This window comes from Bidens hawaiensis, unplaced genomic scaffold (assembly GCF_021521415.1).
Source record: "Bidens hawaiensis isolate Kalapana, Puna unplaced genomic scaffold, B.hawaiensis_p1.1 tig00041814_1, whole genome shotgun sequence".
Classification (NCBI taxonomy): Eukaryota; Viridiplantae; Streptophyta; class Magnoliopsida; order Asterales; family Asteraceae; genus Bidens; species Bidens hawaiensis.
The window spans coordinates 121,752-148,432 of record NW_027505744.1 but is presented as its reverse complement, the minus strand read 5'-3'; the positions used below and the strand labels follow the sequence as shown (position 1 = coordinate 148,432).

Below are 26,681 nucleotides of genomic sequence, written 5' to 3'. Positions count from 1 at the left end.
AAGCCTAAAATATTTGCGTTTATAAAATTTTTGATCAAGCACTAGGGGGTTGGAGTCAAATTGGGGTGATCTGGGGAAAGCCAAATACGCTTTGAGAAGAGATAGGAGGCACCACATGTCCATAAGTGATGTCCATCTAAGCTTTATGCCGAACTGAACCTTAATCATATCACTGATGCAATGAAAATCATGCTAAGTAAGTCATACCTGCTATCAACGTGTCTCTTTATGTCATAATAACGTTGAACATGAATCCTTGTGACAGCCTCTTAAACAATATGATTCTATGTTCGGATCTTTTCATAAAAAGGGCGGTAGTTTTACTAAGAACTGAAATTTGATCCCGACTTTAAATTCGAAAGGGAGTTGTTTTTGTGGATAAATATTTATTTTATTTTATTTCATCCTAATCTTATTTTTATTTGCTTTTTTTCCTGTCTAATTTTATTATTTAATCTCGAAATTACTCTCCTCGAAATGTTCGCGTAAATCAAATTTCCTTGCTTTGGGCTAAAAGGTATTGCAGGTTTTAAATAAATTCTATTGGATCACGAGTTCTGTTGGGTTTTTTTTTTGTTTTTCGGACTAGCTTGACCCACATAAAGAGTTTTTGGCCCGCTGAGGTGAGCACATCAAAGGTTTTCGGCCCACTGAAGTGGGTATAAATGGTTTAAGGGTTTCTTATTTTCACTTTATTACTTTGCACGTTCAAACCTTCAAATCATCTCAGCCGATTATATTATTTTCATCTTCGTTGAAATCAAGTCTCTTCTCACTAATCTTAATCTTCAAAGTGTTCATTTTTAACTACCAGGTACTGGACAAGATCAAAAGAGTCTTGTATGCTACTAAGGAACATATTGGTGTTATCATGAACTGATGTTATGGGTGACCTTGATTCGAAATTGGATTTATGAGCTATTAGGGCTTCGAGGGAATATTGGTTTTGATTTAGGGTTTTTGGCTAAAATGTTGCAGGTTTAATGGCTTCTTAGGGATCTCGGTCGGTTAAAGAAGGATTGTACAAATTCCAAGATGGAATCCAAAGGGGTTTTCTGTCACCAGCTAGCAAGGGATTTTCGGTTTGACTTTCATTGACCGAGAACTCCCTTTCTTGGCAGATAACTTTGTTTTGGCAGATAACCTTCTTACCTATCGTTGACCGAAAACTCATTGAGTTGACCGAAAACTCATTAAGTTAACCGAGATCTCTCTTACTGGGCTTTTTACTCGCTGGCAGGGCCAATTAATGTCCTTTGGGCTGTTAATTTTTTTTGCTTGTACTTTATTTCAGTTTCTCTTCTAATTATGAGAGTCGTTAAACACTGTTATGCCAAACTATTTGATATCTAACTTGATACGTTTGGTGCAGACATGGCTGATCAGAACATATTAAAGGTTGCTGAGTCACATAACGTGTCTGGATATTTATATGATCCACCCATGGCTCACAAGGAGTTCAACTCGATAATAGTAGCTCTCAACACTTGCAGGATCTCTCATGCAGTATGAGAAAATCCTGTCATATGTAAGAAGATGATCTCCGATTTTTGAAACAATGCATCAATCAACCCTCAAGGACCAGATGGAGCTATGTCAATTGTCTCCTAAGTACAAAAGATGCCCGTTGTTATCACAAAGAGTATTATCAGAGAAGTTCTTATGTTCGGGGATCAGCTTGATTACCCGACAGAGTATGTTGCTGCTGAAATTACTGAAGTTCATACAAGAATGGGGTACGAAGGCACCTATCCTCCTGCTATCAAGAAGCTATTCCACTATTATTGGAGATACCTTTTCCACACGTTCTTCACATGTATCTCGGGGAGGAAGGGAGGCTCAGATGAGATCAGTCACACTCAGACATCTGCTATTGTTGCTCTGATCATGGATTGGAATTACAATTATTACAAGTTCGTCTTTAATGAAATGATGAGCAATCTAAAGGCAAAGAAGAAGGAGATGTTCTTAATGTATCCAAGGTTTTTACAGATGATTTTTGATTCTCATTATACTGCACTAGTTAAATCTGTTGAGACCTTGGATATGAAGTCTTTGGGACCCAATTCTTTTGGGTTGATGAAACAAACCAGAAAGGGGGCCAAGATTGTTTATCGGGGCCTTCACCCTCTGGTGAAATTCGGAAGATTCGCTGAGACAGAAGCTGAACCTGTTCTGGCTCAGGTTGCTGATGATCATCTGGTACCAGTTCAACCGCGTGTTGCCACTTTCTAACTTTCTGATGATGAAGATGATGAAACTGAATACCGTCAGACAGACACCCCTCAAAGTACTGAAGATTTAAGTGCTTTGGAAGCTGTGAAAGATCTATTACAGTTAACTGCGCTGAAACCTCTTCAGTCTGTTGTTGAAGTCAATGAAGAAAACATAGCTGAAGATCCAACTGCAGACTTAGGTCCTCGAAAACGTAGAAAGAAAGATCCGAGGCCTGGAGTGCTAATAGATGAATCTGAAACAATCACTACACCAACAACAAACGAAACAACCAACCCAGTTCAACACTCCACACAAACAGAGACACCTGCTTCAGAAACACAAGTTGAACAAGATATACCTGCTGATGAGCCATCATTCCATGATTTATTAACTAGTGATTTTGGTGATAACTTTGATTTTGATTTTGAGGCAGAAATTCCTCACACCGACACTACAGATATTCCCTCCGGCTCATCTGGCCCAGACACTCTAGGTCAGTCAAGCACCAGTGTGTCAGACAAAGTTGCCCAGATTCTAGCGATGCAGGAAAACTATCTTCAGAATAAAGGTAATGGGGTGATTTTTGAAGATGCTCCTGTTGATGTTCATGCATTGCAACGTCGGGTTTTGAAATCGAACAAGATGCGGTAGTCAAAGATGTTCGTATTCAGGAATTGGAGGCGGGAAATTCTGATAAAGACTCAAAGATTAAAGAATTACAGTCCAATATGGGAGAGTTAACTGCACTCTATATTGACCTCCAACAAAAGCTCTTTCAAAAGTTTGGAGATGAATTTAAAGGCAGTGACGATATAACCTCTAAACTACCCAATGTGAGTCAAGGTGCTAGCTCTACTGCTCGTCCTGTTGAAAATATTTATGACTCGGAATCTCTGCAACAATATCTAGATGCTCCTCCTGTCTCCAAAGAGAAATCTGATAGAATCAAGAAGAATGTGCTTGAAAAGGGAAAGAAAAAGCTGCTGGTGATGAAAAACTCAAATCAAAATGTCGAGTCGTCAGATCATCCAGACAGGTTTGTTATTGAATTTCAAAAGGGTTTTAATAGTAAATATGGTGATCGATCAGGAGTTCTATCATGGGGCTTTGATGCGGATAAAAATATGTGGTGAGTAAAAAGGATGTCAGGGGCCACCGAATACTACAAAAAGATGAAGGATTTTGGTTCCTGGACGAAAGTGGATTTAAGCGATTTAATCAACTCTCCATTCACTAATCCAATTAATGATAAAAGAGGTGCTGAGTTCTGGAATTTCCTGAAACGAGAGGTTGATCGAGGCTTCCCGAATATGAAGACTGCTGAATCCTTCCTAAAGAAAGCCAAAGGGGTTCAAGATCCTAGGACTGGAAAAACTATGGTCAATGTCATGTGGCCTACAACAAACAAAGCCACTCACATTCCTGTTCCTGACCAGATTCCAGATGGCACCTTGGATAATATGAAATTCTGGATATATGATAGCGTGTCTGCTACTGTCATTATTAAGCTAGAGAAGGGAAAGGGTCAGTACCGATTTGTCGAACCAAGAGATCTATTAAAGCTGGGAGAAAGAGACATCCACACTCTTAATACTTTTCAAATAGTTGTTGATCTAATTTTTGAAACGGACGCTAAAGATTTCACAATTATGGTAGCCACTATCATTCATTTCAAGTTTTGGGCAGGTGCTTTGAAGGATGCTGATGTTGACTACATGGAGCAAGATTAAAGACCAAGCTACAAACCAAAGGGGAGATTGTTGGGCCTAGTTTTGTGGTTTGAGCTTAGTTGTTTTAGTTTATCTTGATTATGGGCTTGGGTTTCGGGTTATAATGTAAACCGAGAACACTTGTGGGTTCTCGGTGGGCTTGGTGTTTGTTTGAGCCGGACTTAGTTGGTTAGTGTTCCTATATATAGTGATGTTATGTATAGGGTTGAAGGTTGTTCATTCATAGTATTATTATCTATCATTGTAAGTGCTTAAGCACCCGACGTATTCAATAATATACGTGTGTTTTGAAGCAATTCCGAGTTACCTTTTACTGTTCTTATTCATATTCTTGAATCACCGAGTGTTGGTATTCCGCACCAATACTCGTTTGGTTGATATCATATTGTAGTGATCCAGATTCGGGACTTACATTGAGAACATGCTTGTTCGTGTCAACAAGTTCATCTTCTCGGTGGACTTTGTCATCTTGGACATGAATGATTATGATAGTGTCTCATATATCTTAGGCCGACCATTCCTTGCCACTGCACAGACATTGATCGACGTCTGCGAGGGTAAGTTGATTTTGAGAGTTGGGGATGAGAACGTCATCTTTAACGTTCGATAGTCATTGAAATACCCCAAGTCTGTTGATGACTTCTTATACTTCATCGATACCATCATGGAACATGTTGGGGAGTTTTTCAGCGAGATTTGTGGAGGATCTGCCTCCGATACCCGAATTCTCGATAGAGATTACGGAGATTGAGATGGTTGCCATAACCGATCAGTCCTTGGATGACAACACCGAGTCATATGGCCCTGAATATGGCGTGTCTGCTGATATCGTACGAGACGATCTGGTGGGCCGACCTTCCGTCGAGAGTCCTCCTTCTTCCTAAGAGCTTAAGGATTTGCCTGCCCATCTGGAGTATGCGTTTTTAGATGAAGAGAGGAAGCTACCGGTTATTATTGCATCTGCTTTGACGGAGGTTGAGAAGGAGAGGTTGTTGAGGGTGCTACGAGAGCACAAACAGGCGATTGCATGGAAGATTATCGATATTAAGGGTATCAACCCTTCGTTTTGCACTCATAAAATCCTCATTGAGGATAATTTCAAAACTGGCGTTCAGCAGCAAAGGCAGATTAATCCGAAAATGCAAGAGGTTGTGAAGAAGGAGATCATTAAACTCCTTGATGCGAGGATCATTTTCCCCATTTCTGATAGTGCTTGGGTGAGTCCAGTCCAAGTGGTTCCCAAAAAGGGTGGCATGACTGTTGTCACCAATGAGAGGGACACGCTTATTCCCACTAGGACTTTGATTGGATGGAGAGTCTGCATTGACTACCGCAGACTAAATGACGCTCCCAGGAAAGACCATTTCCTTTACCTTTCATTGATCAGATGTTGGAGCATTTAGCAAGTCAGCAGTACTAATGCTTCTTAGATGGTTTCTCCGGATATTTCCAGGTTCCTATAGCTCCCGATGACCAGGAGAAAACCACTTTTACCTTTCCTTATGGGACGTTTGCCTACAAACGTATGTCGTTCAGACTATGTAACGCTCCAGCCACATTCCATAGATGCATGGTGGCTATTTTCCTTGATCATTGTCTTTCTAATATTGAGATGATGATGGCCCGCTGCGTTGACACTAACCTAGTCCTTAACTGGGAGAAGTGTCATTTCATGGTTCGCGAGGGCAGTGTTCTGGGGCATCGGATTTCGAGTTCGGGGATAGAGGTTGACCGAGCGAAGGTCGAGACCATTTCTAATCTTCCACCGCCCACTTCTGTGAGATCCATCCGGAGTTTTTTAGGTCATGCCGGGTTCTACCGCCGCTTCATCAAAGATTTTTCTAAGATCGCGAAACCCATGACCAAAGTTCTAGAGTAGGATGCTCCATTCTTTTTTTCTTAGCAGTGTATCGATGTGTTTGATCTTTTGAAAGACAAACTCGTTAACGCCCCGATCATGGTTGCTCCCGACTGGTCGTTACCATTCGAGTTGATGTGTGACGCGAGCGACTTCGCAATTGGAGCAGTTCTTGGACAGTGGAAGGATAAACACTTCCATCTGATTTACTATGCTAGCCGGACCTTAAATGGTGGACAGGAGAGTTATACCTCCATCGAGAAAGAGCTTTTAGCTGTGGTGTTTGTATTCGATAAATTTAAGTCCTATCTAGTTATGTCCAAGACGATTGTGTACACAGACCATGTTGTTATTCGATATCTCTTCAGCAAGTTGGATTCTAAGCCTCGTCTTATTCTTTGGATCATGTTGCTTCAAGTGCTTGATATTGAGATCCGTGATAGAAAGGGGGCCGAGAATGCGGCGGCCGATCATCTTTCGCGTCTAGAGGGAGTAGAATTAAGATATTCAGGGGTCAGGATCGACGATCGTTTTCTGACAGAGAGTCTCATGTTTGTTATGGCATAGGAGGAGGGTTTTCCATGGTTAGCTGACTTCGCAAACTATCTTGCTGACGGGTACCTCCCGAAGATGCCTTACCAGCAAAAGAAGAAATTCTTTGCTGATGTTAAGTTTTACCTATGGGACGACCCGTATCTTTTCCGTATCGGTGCTGATCAGCTGATTAGGAGGTGTGTAGATGCTAAGGAGGGATGGCAGATTCTGAGCCATTTCGATATAGGACCGAAAGAAGGTCACCATGGTGTGAGTTCGACGGAGAAGAAGGTGTTTCATTCTAGTTTTTATTGGCCTTCGATTTTTAGGGACGCACATGCATTTGTGAGGAGTTGTGATCGTTTCCAGCGTGTCGGCAACATTTCGATAGGATATATATGCTAGCCCAAAAATAGTATCATATTTTTTAGCATCATATTGTCACCAACTTTAAACTCCTTTCCAAGAGAATGAGGTATCATGTTAGCTTATCACAGCATCATATTTTTACCAACTTAATTGCTAGAGAATGAGGTATCATGTTAGCTTAGTTGCTAAATAAATAATGTTTGTATGCTAGCTTAATTGCTAGAAAAAGAATGTATGAATGCTAGTTTAATTGCTAGGGATAAGAATGTAGGTTATATGTATGTTTACATGATTGTGTGAGAGGTAGAAACTAGCATAAGTGAAATCATAAAAGGAAGTATGTAGAACCTGAGGAGTAATGTAAAGAGTTAATTACACTTGGTCACTGTCATTAACTACTTACCTTACGAATCATGTGCTAAATAATTCCTAAAGTGATAACGTTTGTGTTTCCTTGGAGATAAGATAGATGACTGATACAAAGGGACGAGCACGAGAAGGTCGTACTGGATGTTGTGATAAGAAACGTGTCAAGCAGACACCTTTTAAAGAAATGTGTGATAGAACGATATACAAAAGCAAGATGACTCCGTCTGAAGAAAGTAATGAAGAATGATTACACTTGGAGCTGTAGTCATATACACTAAGGGAGTTTCTCAATTGTTTCGCACTTCAGTTCCAACAATGTTCGCTTAGGCATCGAAAGGAGCCCAAACGGGGAAATCCAAGTGGAAGCAACATGAAATAAACAAAATAAGCCAACAAGAATAAGTCAACACATGTAGTGTGCCTGCAATAGTTAACTCCATCAGAGAACTTGATGGGATCGTGAGTAACGAAGCGAACAATGAGAAAGCAGAGATGAACGCGAGGGACGGGTGAATGTCAAGGTATCCTAATTGAACATGCATGAAAGGATGAGGTTACTTAGTGGAGCTAATATGAAAGGAAAACACTACGAAGAATGTAGTTGTGTACCTGAGACTTTATGGAAGAGACCACCAGCGATCCTTTAGTTAAAAATCATGAGAATTGTTAAGAATTGTAAGGTAGAACTAGAGGGACGTGAGTTTCTTGCTACTCTTTATGTTCGACCTTATGAGAATTTGATGTCGTTTGGGAATGGATTTGTTGTTTGAGCATAAGGTTCATATAGCACGTAAGAGTAAGTTGATAAGGTTGAAGTCTTTGGATGGCGGTACAGTGACGGTTTATGATATTTGGAAATTCAGGGTTTAATGTCATTTCGATGATAAAAGCCAAAGGGTTTGTTAAGGAGAGGGTGCGGTGCCTACCTGGCGTAAGTCGTCAAAGCTACGGCCGAAACGAAAGAAGTGAAAGATGTTCCTATAGTGTGTGAATATCCATAAGTGTTCCTAGATGACCTTCCGGGGCTACCACTAGAACGAGAGAAAGAATTCCAAATATAGTGAATACCAGGAGAACAACCTATCGCGAAAACACATTACCATCTGGCGTCGTCCGAAATGAAAGGGTTAATGCTCCAACTTCAAGAACTCCTCGAAAAAGGTGTTTTAATGTCGGGCATTCCTGCAGGATGTATCGGTGATGTTCGTGAATGACAAAGACGGAAGTGTAAAAGTGTGTAAGGATTACTGCGAGTTGAACAAGCTAACGTTGAGGACTAGATATTCGTTGCCACAAACTGATGATTTGTTGGATCATATGCAAGGTTATTATCAGTTGAAAGTGAAAGAGGCAGGCATCCGAAAGACAACGTTTCAGACACGATATGAACACCAAGAGTTCTCGTGATATTACTGGGATTGAAGAATGCTATAACAACATTTATGGTTATGATGAATAGGGTATGTCATCAGATGTTGGTCAAATCTGTCATTGCCTTTATTGATGATAATCTTTACACTTGAAGAAAAAGTAACCGTATGCTGGGTTTTCAAGTAGAAAGAATGGAATATAAGACAAGAAGTTGGGTAAGGCTGATAAAGGATTATGATTGTGAAATAAAGTATTATCCTAGCGAGGCTAACGAGGTCACTGACGCACTAAGTCGTAAAGGTGGAGAGGTTATCATGACAATTGAGTTGTATAAATTAGCTAGCACTTCGGATTCATGAGCGAGATTTGCGAGACACAATAGAAGTTATAAAGGATGAGAGCAAGATGAAAAAGAAAAAAAAAATTGGGTTACACCGAGATTTGAAAGAGAATACTTATGATGTAAAAATCAGATTTGGTCGCCTGAGGATTTCACGTCATGGAGATCTTCGAGACCAATTCCTAGATGATGCGCATAAGTCTAGGTACTCGGTTTACATCAAGGTTTTGAAAGGAAAGAAGTTGATTATCACGAATGTAGATATTGATGAAAGTGAAACCATTATATAGAAGTCAAACGAAGATGAGTTCATGGTATGTGACAGCCGTGGAAAGACATGATATTTCGCCTGCATGGAAAACGACAACCGTAAGTGTTACAAAGGTGAAACCAACAGTAACACATCAAGAGGATGCAAGAAACCAAGGACTAAAGCTAGAAAGACATGGAAGGAAGGCGTAGAAATGGCTTAGACTTATGTTATTGGAATTAAGTCTTAACATGTATGATTAGTATGTAAATGATAATCATCTGATCATGGATGGGAAGTCCTCTAGAACAGTAAAGATAGAATGGTATTATAAATGTCCATATGAAGGTCAAGGCATTCCCGGTAAGGAAGTTGGTTAAGATAAATAGTTATGATATATCAGGCAGCCTGATGTACAGCAACAAACAACAATGGATTCATAGGACAAGTTGAGACTTGATTTGTCAAGAAATGAAAGATGTATCATCATGGACTTCATGATCAAACTACCTTAGATAGCTATAACTCATGAACCCTACGTGTTGATGCAGAGCTCAGAATGAAAGAAGGTTTAAGTTGTAACTTAAGGAGTTCTTCGACAAGTTATGCAATGGATGTGCTCAAGAATTGTAAGAAGTGTTCTAACTTAAGGAGTAGACAAAGGGATTTTAAGAAGTAACCCTTAAGGACGAACTGGAAAGGTTTCCTTTTTGGAATTAATATGTTTTAAACATATTGCAAATCAGTATAATTGCTAAAAGTTGTAATTAGACAGAAGAGTCATTCAATGCTTAGTGTGGTGACGGTAATTGCAATATTTATGTTTGAAAGACAAGAAAGAAAAGCATGCTTAAGGAAATGATGGGGACTTGCTAAGTATAGAGAAGGAAGCATAACATCGAGAACTTCATGGAAAAGCAACTGTGGACGGCTAAAACAAATTAACATCACTCGATGATTGTAAGACAAAGGTTAAAATGGTAAGCTAGGAAGTTAAAGAAAGGAGGTGAATACTTGAAGAATTCCTTTACAAGGACTAAGCAAGTTTCGAGGATGAAACCTCTTTTAAGGAGGGTAGACTTGTAACATCCCGAAATTTCTATAAATGATATTTAATATATTATTAAATTATGACGGAAAAGTTTACTTGAGTTAGTAAATAAAATAATAAAATAATAAAGATAGAAGGTTAAGTAGGCTTTAAAGATAGAATTAAATATAGACTAAAAAGGAAATATGGGCCTAATATCCATGGGATTAAGGGAGTATAAATACCCCTTAAACCCTAATCCTTTCCATTTCCATCAATCTCTACACCATAGCATACACCTTAAAAAACATACACTTCTCAAATTCCCGTTTTTGAGAAAATAGCCCACAAAGACACGATGATTCCTTGAGATCTAACTGTTGGATCGGTCTCAGATTTTTACTGGGTGTTCATGGAATATAAGTGAAGATTCTCACTGATCAGGATCTTCGACCAGAGGTCTGGAAGTCCGATTTTATCAGCAAAACCGTAGCAGCCCAAAAATGAAGATTCCGGTGACTTTTCAGCTCCTCTGGCCACTGTAGCAAGGTTTTACGGCGACATAGAGCAGATGGGTTCGTAGATCGGGGCGAGAGGGTTCCGTGGCCGCTTGAATCAGTCAATTCCGAGTTGTTTGATATGGTTTTGGTCTATTCGAGTGATTTCAAACATAAACCTCAAAGGTACGTTTTTGTTAAAAAGGTTTACTTTTCGTGTATGGATATGTATGAAAATTGGTAGGATGATAGAACGGGTCATGGTTATTGATAAAGTAATGAGCTTACTTTTTGTGTACGGTTAGTAGGTTCGTTTCGGGTAAAATGAGTAGTGTTCGGTTTGTGAAAAGGACGGGTAAACGAAGTCGGTTTTGCATAAAACTTAGTGGGATTGTAAATCGGACCTTATTATGTGAGAAAAATGTAAAATTGAACATAGACAAGTTGTTTGGAATGATACGGGATAAACGGGAGACGTTTGGACCGTGTTTACGCAAGGAAACAAGGTAGTTATATACCAAGGCTAGTTCCTTTGCAAAACGGGCAAGCCGGGTCAAAAGGAAAGGGCTGGAAAGTGATGAAAATATGACCATATTCGAATCTACCATTCGAATAGAAAGTCCATTCGGTTAGAAAGTCCATTCAAATAGAAAGTCCATTCGAATAGAAAGTTCATTCGAATAGAATCTATCATTCGAATAGAAAGTCCATTCAAATAGAACTGAGGATTCGATTAGAATAGCCCAGACTTAGAAGTTTCTGATAAAACCTTAATGATATGGGTAGGGTTAGTTAATTGATACGTGTAATTGTTATACATTTAGCCGAGCCCAGTTAAAGAAAAGAATTAGTATAAATTCAGAAAGAAATAGGACCCATGTGAGTTTCTAGCCCCTTTTCTCTGTTATGTTTTTCGGGGCTGTGTGCATACTCCTATGTGTTAGTTAATACACTTACCTTAAGTGGTAAGTGTATGCTATATGAATGTCTTATGAAAGATATATGAATGATATTGAAATAATGAAAGAATGTAGAAAAGGTTAGGAGTATATATATGTAGATGTTTATGAATATATATATGTGTGTGTGTGTGTATATATATATATCTAATGCATGTATGGCAAATAATGTATGGTTGTATGGCAATGAATGTATGGTTTTATGGAACGGGAAGAAGGGACCAGACCCTAATATTATTTGAGATAGAAGGGACCAGACCCTAATAATATCTGAGATAGAAGAGACTAGACCCTACTAGTATCTGAGATAGAAGGGACCAGACCCTAATAATATCTGAGATAGAAATGGAAGGGATCAGACCCTAATAATATATGAGATAAAAGGGAACATACCCTAATAAAATCTGTGATAGAAGGGACCAGACCCTACAAATAACTGAGATGGTAAAGATGGTTATGCATGTAGTATGAAAGTATGAAAGAACGTATGTATGTAATAAGGAATGTATGAATGTATGTAAGTATGTATGTAAGTATGTATGTATGAAAGGAAGGTAAACAACTTAAGTATATAATATGTATCTACGGATGCATATATGTAAGTATGTGTATGAAATGTATGTTGCCTGATTAACTTGAACTCATTCAGCGTAGCTGAGTTTTAGTATGCACGCAGGCAAATAGGATGAAAGAGCTGGCTTGAGGGAGGCACATGGCATGGATTGAGCTGACTGGCATCAAGTGAAGAAAATTACGATGCTTTATGAAAAGATAATTTCTAAGTTTAAAACAAGTTTTTAATATTTTGTAATGAATGTTTGATGTTTTTATATTCTGTGAAAAGGTTTTAATTAACTCTAGTATTTAGAACTGTGTTTATGAGTAAATCCAACGCCAATGTAGGGCACCAGGACCAGGGCCTTACAAGTTGGTATCAGAGCATAAGTTCGAGAGAATTAAGAATCCTATATACTTAGACTCGAACAGAGAATGGGACTAAAAAAGAAAAGAAAGGAGATGTCAGTTCAAGAAAGCCATGTGTCGCTCATGCAAGTTCGGTAATGGTAAAGTACACGATTAAGTTCATGTAATTATTTAGAAGTATATGTATTTGCATGTTAAAGTAGAATGATGAATGAATGCTAGCTTAATTGCTAGAGAACGAGGTATTATGTTAGCTTAATTGCTAAATAAAGAATGTTTGTTTGCTAGCTTAATTACTAGAGAAAGAATGTATGAATGCTAGCATAATTGCTAGGGATAAGAATGTAGGTTTTACGTATGTTTACATGATTGTGTGAGAGGTAGAAACTAGCATAAGTGAAATCATAAAGGGAAGTATGTAGTACCTGAGGAGTAATGTAAAGAGTTAATTACACTTGACCACTGTCATTAACTACTTACTTTATGAATCATGTGCTAAATATATCCTAGAGTGATAATGTTTGTGTTTCTTTAGAAATAAGATAGATGACTGATAAAAAGGGACGAGCACGAGAAGGTCGTACTGGACGTTGTGATAAGACACGTGTCAACCAGACACCTTTTGAAGAAATGTGTGATAGAACGATATACGAAAGCAAGATTACTCCGACTGTAGAAAGTAATGAAGAAGAATTACTCTTGGAGCTATAGTCATATACAATAAGGGAGTTGCCCAATTGTTTCGCACTTCAATTCCAACAATGTTCTCTAAGGCATCGATAAGAGCCCAAACGGAGAAATCCAAGTGGAAGCAACATGAAAGAAACAAAGATAAGCCAACAATAATAAGTCAACACATGTAGTGTTCTTGCAATAGTTAACTCCATAAGAGAACTTGCTGGGATCGTATGTAATGAAGCAAACAATTGAAAAGCAGAGATGATCGAGAAGGACGGGTGAATGTCAAGGTATCCTAATTGAACATGCATGAAAGGATGAGGCTACTTAGTGCAGCTAATATGAAAGCAAAATGCTAAGAAGAATTTAGTTGTGTACCTGAGACTTTATGGAATACACCACGAGTGATACTTTAGTTAAAAATAATGATAGTGGTTAAGAATAGTAAGGTAGAACTAGAGGGACGTGAGTTCCTTGCTACTCTATATGTTCGACCTTATGAGAATTCGACGTCGTTTGGGAATGGATTTGTTGTTTGAGACTAAGGCTCATATAGCACGTAAGAGTAAGTTGACAAGGTTGAAGTCTTTGGATGGCGGTACAGTGACGGTTTATGATATTTGGAAGTTCAGGGCTTAATGTCATTTCGATGATAAAAGCCAAAGGGTTTGTTAAGGCGAGGGTGCGGTGCCAATCTGGCGCAAGTCGTCAAAGCTACGGCAGAAACGAAAGAAGTGAAAGATGTTCCTATAGTGTGTGACTATCCAGAAGTGTTCCTAGATGACCTTCCGGGGCTACCACTGGAACGAGAGAAAGAATTCCAAATACAGTTAATACCAGGAGCACAACCCGTCGTGAAAGCACATTACTGTCTGGCATCGTCCGAGATGAAAGGGTTAATGTCCGAACTGCAAGAACTCCTCGACAAAGGTGTTTTATTGTTGGGCATTCCCTGCAGGGTGTACCGATGATTTTCGTGAAGGAGAATGATGGAAGTATGAGAGTGTGTATGGATTACTGCAAGTTGAACAAGCTTACGGCGAAGAAGATATTCGTTGCCACAAACGGATGATTTGTAGGATCAAATGCAAGGTGCTAGTTGGTCATCGTAAATAGACCTTAGAGCAGGTTATCATCAGTTAAAAGTGAAAGAGGCAGACATCCCTAAGACAACGTTTCAGACACTATATGAACACTAAGAGTTCTCGTGATATCACTGGGATTGAAGAATGCTCCAGCAGCATTTATGGTTATGATGAATAGGGTATGTCATCAGATGTTGGACAAATTTGTCATTGCCTTTATTGATGATAATCTTGACATATTCAAGGAATAAGTCCGACCATGATGAACACTTTAGAGAAGTGTTGGAGACATTGAAGAATAAGTAACTCTATGCTAGGTTTTCAAGGTGTACCATTGATACAGTTTATTAGAGTTTGGATATCTCTTCAAGCAGAAAGAATGGAATATGAGACAAGAAGATGGGTAAGGCTGATAAAGGATAATGATTGTGAAATCAACGAAATTGAATTTTGATAGGATATATATGCTACCCCAAAAATAGTATAAAGGTAAAAAGGGGGTGTGAGAAACTCACCTTTGATATTGGTGACAACTTGAAATAAATAACCGAAAGTGAGTTAACAAACGAAGCAATTGAATCTCACGAAACTATAAATAATAACGAAGATACAAAAATCAAGGACTAGCTACCAGAATTATAAAGTTAATTAACTTATGGTAAATGGGGACTTGGGGATTTTTAATGAGTTTAACAAAAATGAATAAAGTTTATATAAATCATTTGATGTTTATTAGTTGAAGAATGATTTATAGACAAAATATTATAACTTATTAATATATGATTAAATAATAATATTAATAAAAATTTATGATTAAAAATTTGTTTCCAAGTAACATAATTAATTAATTAACTTAAATGTTTTGCATGAATTCTCTTAAAGAAAACCATAAATTGTAGTTATGTTGAAATAAAATAAATAATAATTAATTTACTCAATTATTAATTCAAATATATGAAGTATGTTATATCTATTGTAAAATATTTTAAATAAGAGAAATTATTATAAATAATCTTATTTAAAAGAAAGTTTATAAGTTATGATGATCAACGAATCATAAGATTTAGATAAATATATATTCATGTTTGTTCTTTCAAAATAACTAGGCTTGATCCAAGATTTAGAAAAATCAAAGTGTTCATCTTGGATATCCATGATCTTAATGATTCTTAAAACCAAGATATAATATTTTTATGATAAAAGTAACATGATCGTGCAGAACAACTTATGAACAAGTATGAACATTCAAGATAAAATCACAACGAAAGCTATAAAATGCTTGAAATGGTAACAACTTACTTGTTAGTGCTCTTAACTTAAGAAAAGAATGGACTGAGGTGTGAAAATAATGGAGGATTTGTCTTTCTTTTATATAGAAAATATAGAGTTGTTATGTCTTAAGAATATTATGAAAATTAATCATATTTAATATAATTAAAACACAAATTAAAAATTGTTTAATAGGGTATTCAAAAGGTTTAACTATTTTAATAAATTTTATTAAATTAAAACATTCATTAGTTTTTATTAGTTAAGTAACATATGAAAAGATGATGATAATAATAAAATTAATAATAATAATTATAAATAATAAAAGTAGTTGTTGTAATTAAATAATAATTATAGTAAATTGCATGGGACATGTATAGTAAATTGCATGGGACATGTACATAAATATTTAATCTTGATTATGAATGTTTAAAATTGAGTATGTAATACTACAAGGGTGGTGAAATTTATAATTGCATAGAAATGATCACATAAAATACATTAACGAAAATTGAGATTAATTAATAATATTATAAAAATATATAAATTTAAATAGAAACAAAACCGAAAATTTAAACTGGGTCGGGTTATAAACGAAATCGTAATGTTGATAGGATATATATATGCTACCCCCAAAATATGTGAAAGCGTTAAAAAGGGGGTGTGAGAAACTGTAACATCCCAAAATTTCTAAAATAATATTAATTGTATTATTTAATATTGGCGGGAAAGTTTACTAGGGTAAGCGAAGAAATAATAAAATAGAGTAGGAGTTAGTATGGGTCAGGCTAGTGTTGGTTAATTGATATGGGTTATGGACTTGGGTCATGAAGGAAAGAAGGATGAGGCCATGGGCTTAAGCCCATGATCCATAATTATAAAAGCCTTAATTACCCAATTATCATTCATTTCTCATACTCCATACACCACCCAAAACACACACTTAGCTCTATCTCATCCTACTCTCTCTCTAAGCCGAAACCAAGAAGAAGAAGAAGGAGAATCGATTTCCGACCCAAGGTAATGATAGTATGATATTGTAGAGGTCCAAAACCGTTAGATCTAGTTGCGAAACGACGAGCCGACACCGTTAAACCATTAGAGTCATGAGATCCGGATGGAATCGGGTATAAACCGAACCTAAGATGAGCTTAGGGGTCACCCTAGCTTAGACCTGGATCGAACGGGACGAAAAATGGTGAAGACGGTGCTGGAATGCGTTTTTCCGGCCACGGCCCGTTTTTCCGGCGATGACGGCGCCAGAAAGTGTGTACGAGGTAAGCATGTTAGAGAATGTTCTCTGACATTCTGACCTAACCCTAATTCGTTACGGATGAATAACGAATAAGCTTCAATTCGTTATGTGATTCGTTAGCGGGAGTGGGACGAATTAGCCTTAGTTCGTTATGCCAGTTCGTTAAGGGAAGATAACGAATAAGCCTTAATCCTTTATGTGGATTCGTTAAGGAAAGGATGACGAACTAGCCCAGTTCGTTAAGGGTCCAGTTCGCTAAAGAGACTAGTTCTTTAGAAAGGTTCAATTCGGTATAAGGTCCGATTCGTTATAGGGTTCAGTTCGTTATAAAGGTCGATTCGTTATGAAGTAACGAACAGGAAATTCGTCATGAGACCGGAGTAACGAATGAATCCCATTTAGTTAAGGACCAAGCAACGAACCAGACTTTTATCATAATGACAGAACAGTCCCTGGACTTAGAAAGAATGAGATAATGACATAGTAGCCCTTGGACTTTGTTAATTTATGAAAGATACCTTTAAAGATTAACGAGTAACGATTAACTAACCGGTAATGATTCAATAAAGTAAAACCGGCTTAGATGCGTAAGACTGATTAAGAGCATTAGAATGGCAAGAGTAGTATTTTATATTCAATTATTAAACAGTTAGACGCGCACAACTAGAGAAGGAGTAACCATTAACGGAAGAAGCAACCGAGTTCAGGTGAGTTTCTAGCCCCATTTCCTTGTTATGTTTTCGGGGCTGTGTGCATACTCGATGTGAAGTGTGAATACACTTACCTTAAGTGGTAAGTGTATGCTATAGATGTTATACAAGTTGCTAATATATAATGCTTGCAGGTGCGTGAACGATCTTCGGATATTGCACGTATCGCCAAGGATAGTGACTGTCAAGTGGTTATTAGTGTGCATATAAATGTTGTGAGGTAACTTAGTTAATATGTAAATGATGTAATGATATGAAGTGTGTTGTACACGTGTAGGGTAGAGTGTGTTAGAAGTGGCAAGAGTCTAGTAAGAGTGTTAGTGGCATGACGATAGTACGTGGTAGGGTAAGCCTATACGTGACTTCGTTATTAAAGTGGCAAAGTGGCGTAACGTTATACGTTATTAAAGTGGCAAGGTGGCATAACGTTCTTCGTTATCAAAGTGGCTAAGCTGTAGAGGTGAATAAGAGGTTAAGTGGTAAAGCAGTAGCAGGTTAGACAGTGGATTATGTGTCTTCGGATACGTATATGATATATGATGTATGTAGTGGTTGTATGATAAGTTGCTTGATTAACTATAACTCACTCAGCGTAACTGACTTTTAGTATGCACGCAGGTGAGTAGATCAAAGAACTAGCATGATATGGGCACATGGCATGGATTGAACGGCTGGCATCTGAAGATGGAAGAAAAGATGTTTTAAATGTAATGTTTTGTGATATGGTATCAAAGAAAAAGGTTTCATGTTTTGTAACGAATTATTTAAGTTAACGTTTTCGCAAAAGTTTTAATTAACTCTGATTTGTAAGAACTGCGTTTATGAGTAAATCCAACGTTAAAGTAGGGCTACCGGGTTCGGGGCCTTACAAGTTGGTATCAGAGCAAAGTTCGAGAGATTTAAGCATCCTACATGTTTAGACTCTAACAGAAAATGGGATTTAAGTAAGAAAAGAAAGAAGATGCCAGCTCAAGATAGACATGTGTCACTCAAGCAAGCTCAGTAACGGTAAAGTATGTTAAATAATGTATAAAAATGTTCGCTTAATTGTTAAAGGAAGAATATATGCAGGATAGGGATAGGATTAATTGATTGTTTGATTGATTAACTGTTTTAGACTAGAAACCAGCACAAGTGAAATCATGAAGGGAAGTATGTAGAACCTGAGGAGTAACGCAAATAGTTAATTACACTTGATCAACGTCATTAACTACTTACCTTACGAATCATATGCTAAATAATTCCTAGAGTGATAACATTTGTGTTTCTTTTGAGATAAGATAGATGACTGTTACAAAAGAGGCGGGAACGAGGAGAATATGTGGCTGAGCGACATACGAAAACAGCATGACTCCAACTGCAGAAAGTAATGAAGAAGGATCACGCTTGGAGCTTGTAGTCCGATACGCTAAGAGAGTTGCCAAATTGTCACCAAAGCATCAGAGGAAGCCCTCGGAAGGACGAGACGATACTTGGTACATCGAGGGCCTCATGGACAAGCTACCTTAATAGCTACAACACATAAACACCACTCGATGACTACGAATCAGGAGTAAGAAGGATAACCCAGAGAGCAAAGACGATCCAATAAAGCCTGTGAATATAGGAAGTGTTCCTTTTACAAGGAATAAGTTAGGTTTCGGGGACGAAATCTCTTTAAGGGGGGAAGACTTGTAACATCCCGAAATTTCTAAAATAATATTAATTGTATTATTTAATATTGGCGGGAAAGTTTACTCGGGTAAGCGGAGAAATAATAAAACAGAGTAGGAGTTAGTATGGTCAGGCTAGTGTTGGTTAATGGATATGGGTTATGGACTTGGGTCATGAAGGAAAGAATGATGAGGCCATGGGCTTAAGCCCATGATCCATAATTATAAAAGCCTTAATTACCCAATTATCATTCATTTCTCATACTCCATACACCACCCAAAACACACACTTAGCTCTTTCTCATCCTACTCTCTCTCTAAGCCAAAACCAAGAAGAAGAAGAAGAAGAAGGAGAACCGATTTCCGACCCAAGGTAATGATAGTATGATATTGTAGAGGTCCAAAACCATTAGATCTAGTTGCGAAACGACGAGCCGACACAGTTAAACCATTAAAGTCACGAGATCCGGGGGGAATCGGGTATAAACCGAACCTAAGATGAGCTTAGGGGTCACCCTAGCTCAGATCTGGATCGAACGGGACGAAAAACGGTGAAGACGGTGCTGGAATGCGTTTTTCCGGCCACCGCCCGTTTTTCCGGCGATGACGGCGCCGGAAAGGCAGCGCCAGAAAGTTTGTACGCGGTAAGGATGTAAGAGACTGTTCTCTAAAATTCTGACCTAACCCTAATTCGTTACGGATGAATAACGAATGAGCTTCAATTCGTTATGTGATTCGTTAGCGGGAGTGTGACGAACTAGCCTTAGTTCATTAAGCCAGTTCGTTAAGGGAAGATAACGAATAAGCCTTAATCCTTTATGTGGATTCGTTAAGGAAAGGATGACGAACTAGCCCATTTCGTTAAGGGTCCAGGTTGCTAAAGAGACTAGTTCGTTAGAAAGGTTCAATTCGGTATAAAATCCAATTCGTTATAGGGTTCAGTTCATTATAAAGGTCGATTCGTTATGAAGTAACGAACTGGCAATTCGTCATGAGACCGGAGTAACGAATGAATCCCATTTCGTTAAGGACCAAGCAACGAACCAGACTTTTATCAGAATGACAGAACAGTCCCTAGACTTAGAAAGAATGAGATAATGACATAATAGCCCTTGACTTTATTAATTTATGAAAGATACCATTAAAGATTAACGAGTAACGATTAACTAACCGGTAATGATTCAATGAAGGAAAACCGGCTTAGACGCGTAAGACTGATTAAGAGCATGAGAATGGCTAGAGTAGTATTTGATATTCAATTATTAACAAGTTAGACGCGCACAGCTCGAGAAGGAGTAACCATTAACGGAAGAAGCAACCGAGTTCAGGTGAGTTTCTAGCCCATTTCCTTGTTATGTTTTCGGGGCTGTGTGCATACTCGATGTGAAGTGTGAATACACTTACCTTAAGTGGTAAGTGTATGCTATAGATGTTATACAAGTAGCTAATATATAATGCTTGCCGATGCTGTGAACGATCTTCGGATATTGCATGTATCGCCAAGGATAGTGACTGTCAAGTGGTTATTAGTGTGCATATAAATGTTGTGAGATAACTTAGTTAATATGTAAATGATGTAATGATATGAAGTATGTTGTAGACGTGTAGAGGTAGAGTGTGTTAGAAGTGGCAATAGTCTAGTAAGAGTGTTAGTGGCATGACGATAGTACGTGGTAGGGTAAGCCTATACGTGACTTCGTTATTAAAGTGGCAAAGTGGCATAACGTTATACGTTATTAAAGTGGCAAAGTGGAATAACGTTCTTCGTTATCAAAGTGGCTAAGCTGTAGAGGTGAATAAGAGGTTAAGTGGTAAAGCAGTAGCAGGTTAGACAGTGGATTATGTGTCTTCGGATACGTATATGATATATGATGTATTTAGTGGTTGTATGATAAGTTGCTTGATTAACTAGAACTCACTTAGCGTAGCTGACTTTTAGTATGCACGCAGGTGAGTAGATCAAAGAACTAGCATGAGATGGGCACATGACATGGATTGAACGGCTGGCATCTGAAGATGGAAGAAAAGATGTTTTAAATGTAATGTTTTGTGATATGGTATCAAAGAAAAAGGTTTCATGTTTTGTAACGAATTATTTAAGTTAACGTGTCCGCGGAAGTTTTAATTAACTATGATTTGTAAGAACTGCGTTTATGAGTAAATCCCACGTTAAAGTAGGGCTAGCGGGTTCGGGGCCTTACAGATTCTCACCTTGAAATTGAAGACAAACTTGAAATAAAATTGAAAGTGCGTTATATGAAACTGAATGATCGAATCTCACGAGCTAAAATAATAAAAACACAAGAATTACTAACTAATTTTATGGAAAATAGAGGGTTGGGTATGGTTTTAATAATATGTTATTATATTTAATACATTTAGACATCCGGCCTCTCACACCACCAATATTGTCCGCTCTGCCCACGAAGAGCTCACGTATTTATTTTTGGTTGCTCAGATGGAGACTTCCCAGGAGGTCACCCATCCTAGTATTACTTCCACCTAAGCACGCTTAACCGTGGAGTTTTCATGTGCTCCACAGCCAACTAAGCCTAAAACGCGTTGGTGATTGAAGATGTAGGCCATTTACTTATGAACCAAGGATCTCTTTTGTCCACGACCAATGTGGGATTTTCCTAAGAGTGGGACGATGTTGTGTTTGCCAAGGGTGTTACAACTTGCTGCACCCCCACCATTTTTTTAGTTCTGATCTTATTACTCATTCTTTAATCTAAGATTTTTTCTGCTTATTTATTACTGATCTAGGTAAGTGAAATCTGATGTTAAGAACTTGAAGGAAAGTCTTGAATGGAATATGATGTTAAGAACTTAAAGGAAAATCTGGGTAGGTGAAATCTTTATTTCAAATCTTCAATTTCTGTCCATAATTGGTTGGTTTAATTTTGACTTTATAAGTTTATATTCTAGCTCTATTGATTTTAGGGGTACATCTTTGATGAATCAAGTAACAATGTTTTATGAATCTTAGGTTTTTTTAACACCCTTTTCAAACCCTCATTGTGAATGATTTATGGTTGTTATTTTTTTTTTAAATGAAAAAAAGGCTTTGATGAATGAATGTTAGTGTTTAAGTTATGATAAATTTATATGACTTTCATATTTTACCAAAAAAGATAGTTTTGAACTTACCATCTATGTATATATATAATGCTTGAGTTTTTTGATTTGAGTATCCTCTCAAAATTTAAGTGATTTTATTGGTTAAACACCTTGGGGTGTTTTGAAAATACTTAAATCTATCATTTTTCTGATCTGGACAGTTGAAATTTGATATTATAAAACCATAATTCAATCAAAATTATTTTTTTAATCTTGCTAAACATAAATAACCTATGTTTTTGTTGTTTTAAACATATGTTTTTTTTAAATCCTGCAAAAATTAACATATGTTTGTTGTTTTTAAATATATGTTTAAACAATTAACATATGTTTTCTTTATATAATTAACATATATTTTATATTACTTTGTGACTGGAAACCCGCTAAGAGATCGACTTGGTGGGATGGATTTCAAAAAAGTGTCAGGAAAATGAAGATACGTTTAAAGCTGACTGGAGCTTGAGAGAGAGAGAGAGAGAGAAGAGGAGGAAGAAAGAGAAAAGGTAGGAAGATAAAATGAAATTGATACGGAGAAGAGAAAAGTGAATAGTGGTTATATGTTCATTTACTAGATTGTCTTTTTGTATTTATTTAAATGTTTATTGAAATTGATTTTAGTTTTTTATTTTACATTTGAAAAAAATAATATAAAACTCGATTTCACAATTAAAAAAAATAGTTTTAACATAAATTTTTTTGGGAGTTTTTATTTTTAAATACTTGTAATAGACTATCCAATAGAAAAATTAATTTTGTAAATAATATTATTTTTTACCTTTTTTAACTGAATTTTTTAAAAAAATTAATGAAAATGGCTTTTACATATGTTTATATGAAGATACTCAAAAAAAGATTATGTAAAAATGTGATTTTCACATGATTTTTTTAATTATATTTTACATGTAAAAGACATGGTTTTTCAGTTCTCTATTTTTTCATGGTTATTTTTTGAACATGCGCTTATATATGTATTTGTAACGAAAAAGTTACGATACTCCATATGCTTGCGTTAAAACTCAGGATCTTTCACTAACAAGTAAGATGGATTAATATAAAAAAGTCATAGCTTTTTAATTCATCAGACATTATTAATCCTGTTTAGGTAGCTTCTGTTTGCATTATTACAATAAATCAAATCTGCAATTTAAATCGGTCAATCTAAGTTTCGGTACGTTTGCAAGTTGTACACTGGTGGTGTAAACATTTTCACATGTAAATTAAAGTTTGAGTGGCCCAATGCAACAGAATTTGTTGGCGATCTTTTTCTTGTAATGTAGACTTTTAATATTTATTTATTTTTTTTATCAGCGTCCTCAATATCTCAGTGAAACTGTTCATACTGATGTGATGTTTTAGACCTAACTAATTCAAAAACATCTTAAAAAAAGTCCAAAATTTTTGGAAAGCTTCCTTGAGTTAGATTTCAAACTTAAGACCTTAAGATCTCAAAACTTAACCATCACCCTCATGCCATTGGATCAGAATGACAAATGCGACGTAGACTTAATAATTTAGACTTTAGCTGTAGATCGGAATGGGCTGAGTTAATTTTCACAGATTTAATGCAACCTCATTTATTGGCGATCATCTATTATCTCCCTAACTGTTTCTTTCTCTCTGACTTTCTGCTCACCAAACAAATCTATAAAATGGTTATTATTCCTCTTTCTTCCTACACTGTATCTTTCAAACCAATCATAAGTTTTGATATGTCTTTATTATAAATCCTACGCGTGTCATACATCAAAATAATTTTCCTGAGTGTTTTGATAAAATAATCTTAATTTTCATCCTACAAAATTTACCATTCTGTGTTTGGTGATCATGAGACTAGCAGGCATGCCTCATTGTAAAAAAACATGTTGTCAAGGTTGTTTTTGGAGTGTTGATAGTATTGGTCTGGTCAGGAACATGCTTGGCAGAAACACTTTCGGCTAACTTTGTTTTCGGTGATTCGTTGGTGGAAGTAGGTAACAATAACTACATTACATCCCTATCGAAGGCAAATTATGTGCCAAATGGGATCGACTTTGGGAGGCCAACAGGATGATACACGAATGGAAGAACAATAGTAGATATTCTAGGCAAGTGAAGTCAAATGTTCGATTTTCATGGGACAAGAATATATAGCATGATGTTTACATTGTAGTGTTTTTTTACTGTTTTTCCAGGACAGGAATTGGGTTTGCAGGATTACACGCCGCCATACCTGGCTCCAACCACTGTCGGTCCTGTAATCCTTAAAGGTGTCAACTATGCATCCGGTGGTGGAGGGATTCTAAATGAAACCGGAAAGATTTTCGTAAGTTTATATTACCATGTTTTCATCTATTAAAATCATTTTGTTACGAGCTCTTCTCCCTTTGTCTATTTCATCTTCAAGGTCGAATTTAATCCTATATTCTCATAAAGATTGCAATAAAATATGTTTCATTTTATGTTAAGATAGTGTACTTACATACCCACATGATCAGATCTTTTATGGGTTATGCTACAAGTATAAAACACATATTGTTTATACTATACTCAATATATATAATGATAATGTCACTACAATAATACATAGGTTATTTAACACTATACATGTGTTAAAAAATCTTTGATCGAATACCATTTGAAGAATTGATAAATTATTTAAAGTTGAGTATTGGTCTATTCAGAATATGATGGTGTTTGTTTTTGTAGGTTGGAAGAATAAATTTGGATGCACAACTCGACAACTTTGCGAATACGAGGCAGGATATAATATCAAGAATAGGGTCTCCTGCAGCACAAGATTTGTTCAGTGGAGCTCTATTTTCAGTAACTATTGGTTCAAATGATTTTATAAATAAATACCTCACACCAGTTCTTTCAACAATCGAACGGAAACTAGTTTCGCCAGAAGCATTTGTTGGAGACTTAATTTCAAGATTCAGAGGCCCACTTACGGTAAAGCAAACATGTGAAATGGTTTAATAGCTATGAGAATAGTTCATGTATAAATATAGTAAATGTGTTAGTTATTTATAAAATCTAAAAAGAAAAAAAAAGTTACTCAAATCATTTTATTGATTTTTGTTCAGAGACTCTACAGTATGGGCGCTAGAAAGATTGTCATCCCGAATGTGGGACCCATTGGATGCATCCCGTATCAGAGGGACATAAATCCATCTGCAGGAGACGACTGTGTAGCCTTGCCAAATCACCTAGCTCAACTCTTCAATTTGCAATTGAAAGGCTTGCTCCAAGAACTTAGCATCTCACTTGAAGGTTCGACATTCCTTTTTGCAGACGTCTACCGTATTGTTGCGGACATTGTTCAGAATCACAAATCATATGGTGAGTACATGGTTGGTTATACTTAATTATTATTTTCGTTACTAAAACAAACTGGTAATAAAGCCACCATAATCTATCTTTAACTACCTTACACCCATCACAATGTAACCACCAACAACCATCTCATTGTTTGCATCGCATCTTTTGGCTTTAGCCAAAGGTTTAAGAGAATCTTGTACTTGTTGTTGTAGGGTTTAACAATGCAGATTCGGCTTGTTGTTATGTGACTGGTCAACACGGTGGTCTAGTGCCATGTGGACCGACATCTAAAGTTTGTCCTGATAGATCAAAGTACGTTTTTTGGAACCCGTATCACCCTTCAGATACAACCAACACTATCGTAGCCAAGCGACTTATGGATGGAGACGTTGAAGATATATCCCCTATGAACTTAAGAGCCCTTTTTAAATCTTCAAGAACCTAAAGTTGTCTCAATGTGTTATGTAACAAAGTTCTAACAAAAATGTTTGTTTGAATAGTTTTTATTGTTATTATTATTTTGGGCGTATGATAATTTCAAATTCGTATACGATTGATGGGTTATATGTGAAGAGAGTGTATTAGACATCACATAAGTTGAATATGTTACTATGATTTGATCTATACATCTGAATTCAATTTAAGTTTGGTAGTAGTAGGCACTATTTTCTAAAAAAGGTTTTTACAAAAAAAAAATAGTTTCAAAATACCTTTTCTAAAATAATAAATAAAGGCGTTTCACTAATATAAACAAATCAATACTACTGTATACAGAATACTACTATATACAGCATATTGGTAGATCGGATTGGCAATTTGCTTTCATTTTTATAATACTTAAGAAAATTTTCCATTTTGTATGTCTTGTGATATTAATGAAATATTTAATGAACATAATATTAAATGACAAATTACACAAATGCATTATTTATAATATAATATTTAATATTTATTAATTAGTTAATATCTTAATTTTAAACTTTTTTTATTCATTTCTCTTTTTGTAATAAGTTTGGTATTTATTAATAAGTATTCGACAATTTGTTGATGGTTGAGAGCTAAGTAGAAGACTTTGTGTTTTATGTAATTCATATTTGATTCATGCTTCTATTAGTTAGTTTGACGGCATCAGGTGATGATGGTAGTTTAGGTGAGTTGGTGACG

The 26,681-nt window shown here is 36.6% G+C and overlaps 1 pseudogene across 1 annotated transcript; it reads left to right on the top strand.

Annotated features, from left to right (window-relative positions):
- The first annotated feature begins 4,699 nt into the window (after nucleotides 1–4,699).
- Nucleotides 4,700–26,009, top strand: LOC143615079 (GDSL esterase/lipase At4g16230-like; annotated as a pseudogene). Its single transcript, XR_013150404.1, has 6 exons — nucleotides 4,700–4,792; nucleotides 24,055–24,301; nucleotides 24,389–24,519; nucleotides 24,903–25,148; nucleotides 25,283–25,538; nucleotides 25,730–26,009. The product of XR_013150404.1 is annotated as a GDSL esterase/lipase At4g16230-like (transcript).
- Nucleotides 26,010–26,681: the final 672 nt, after the last annotated feature.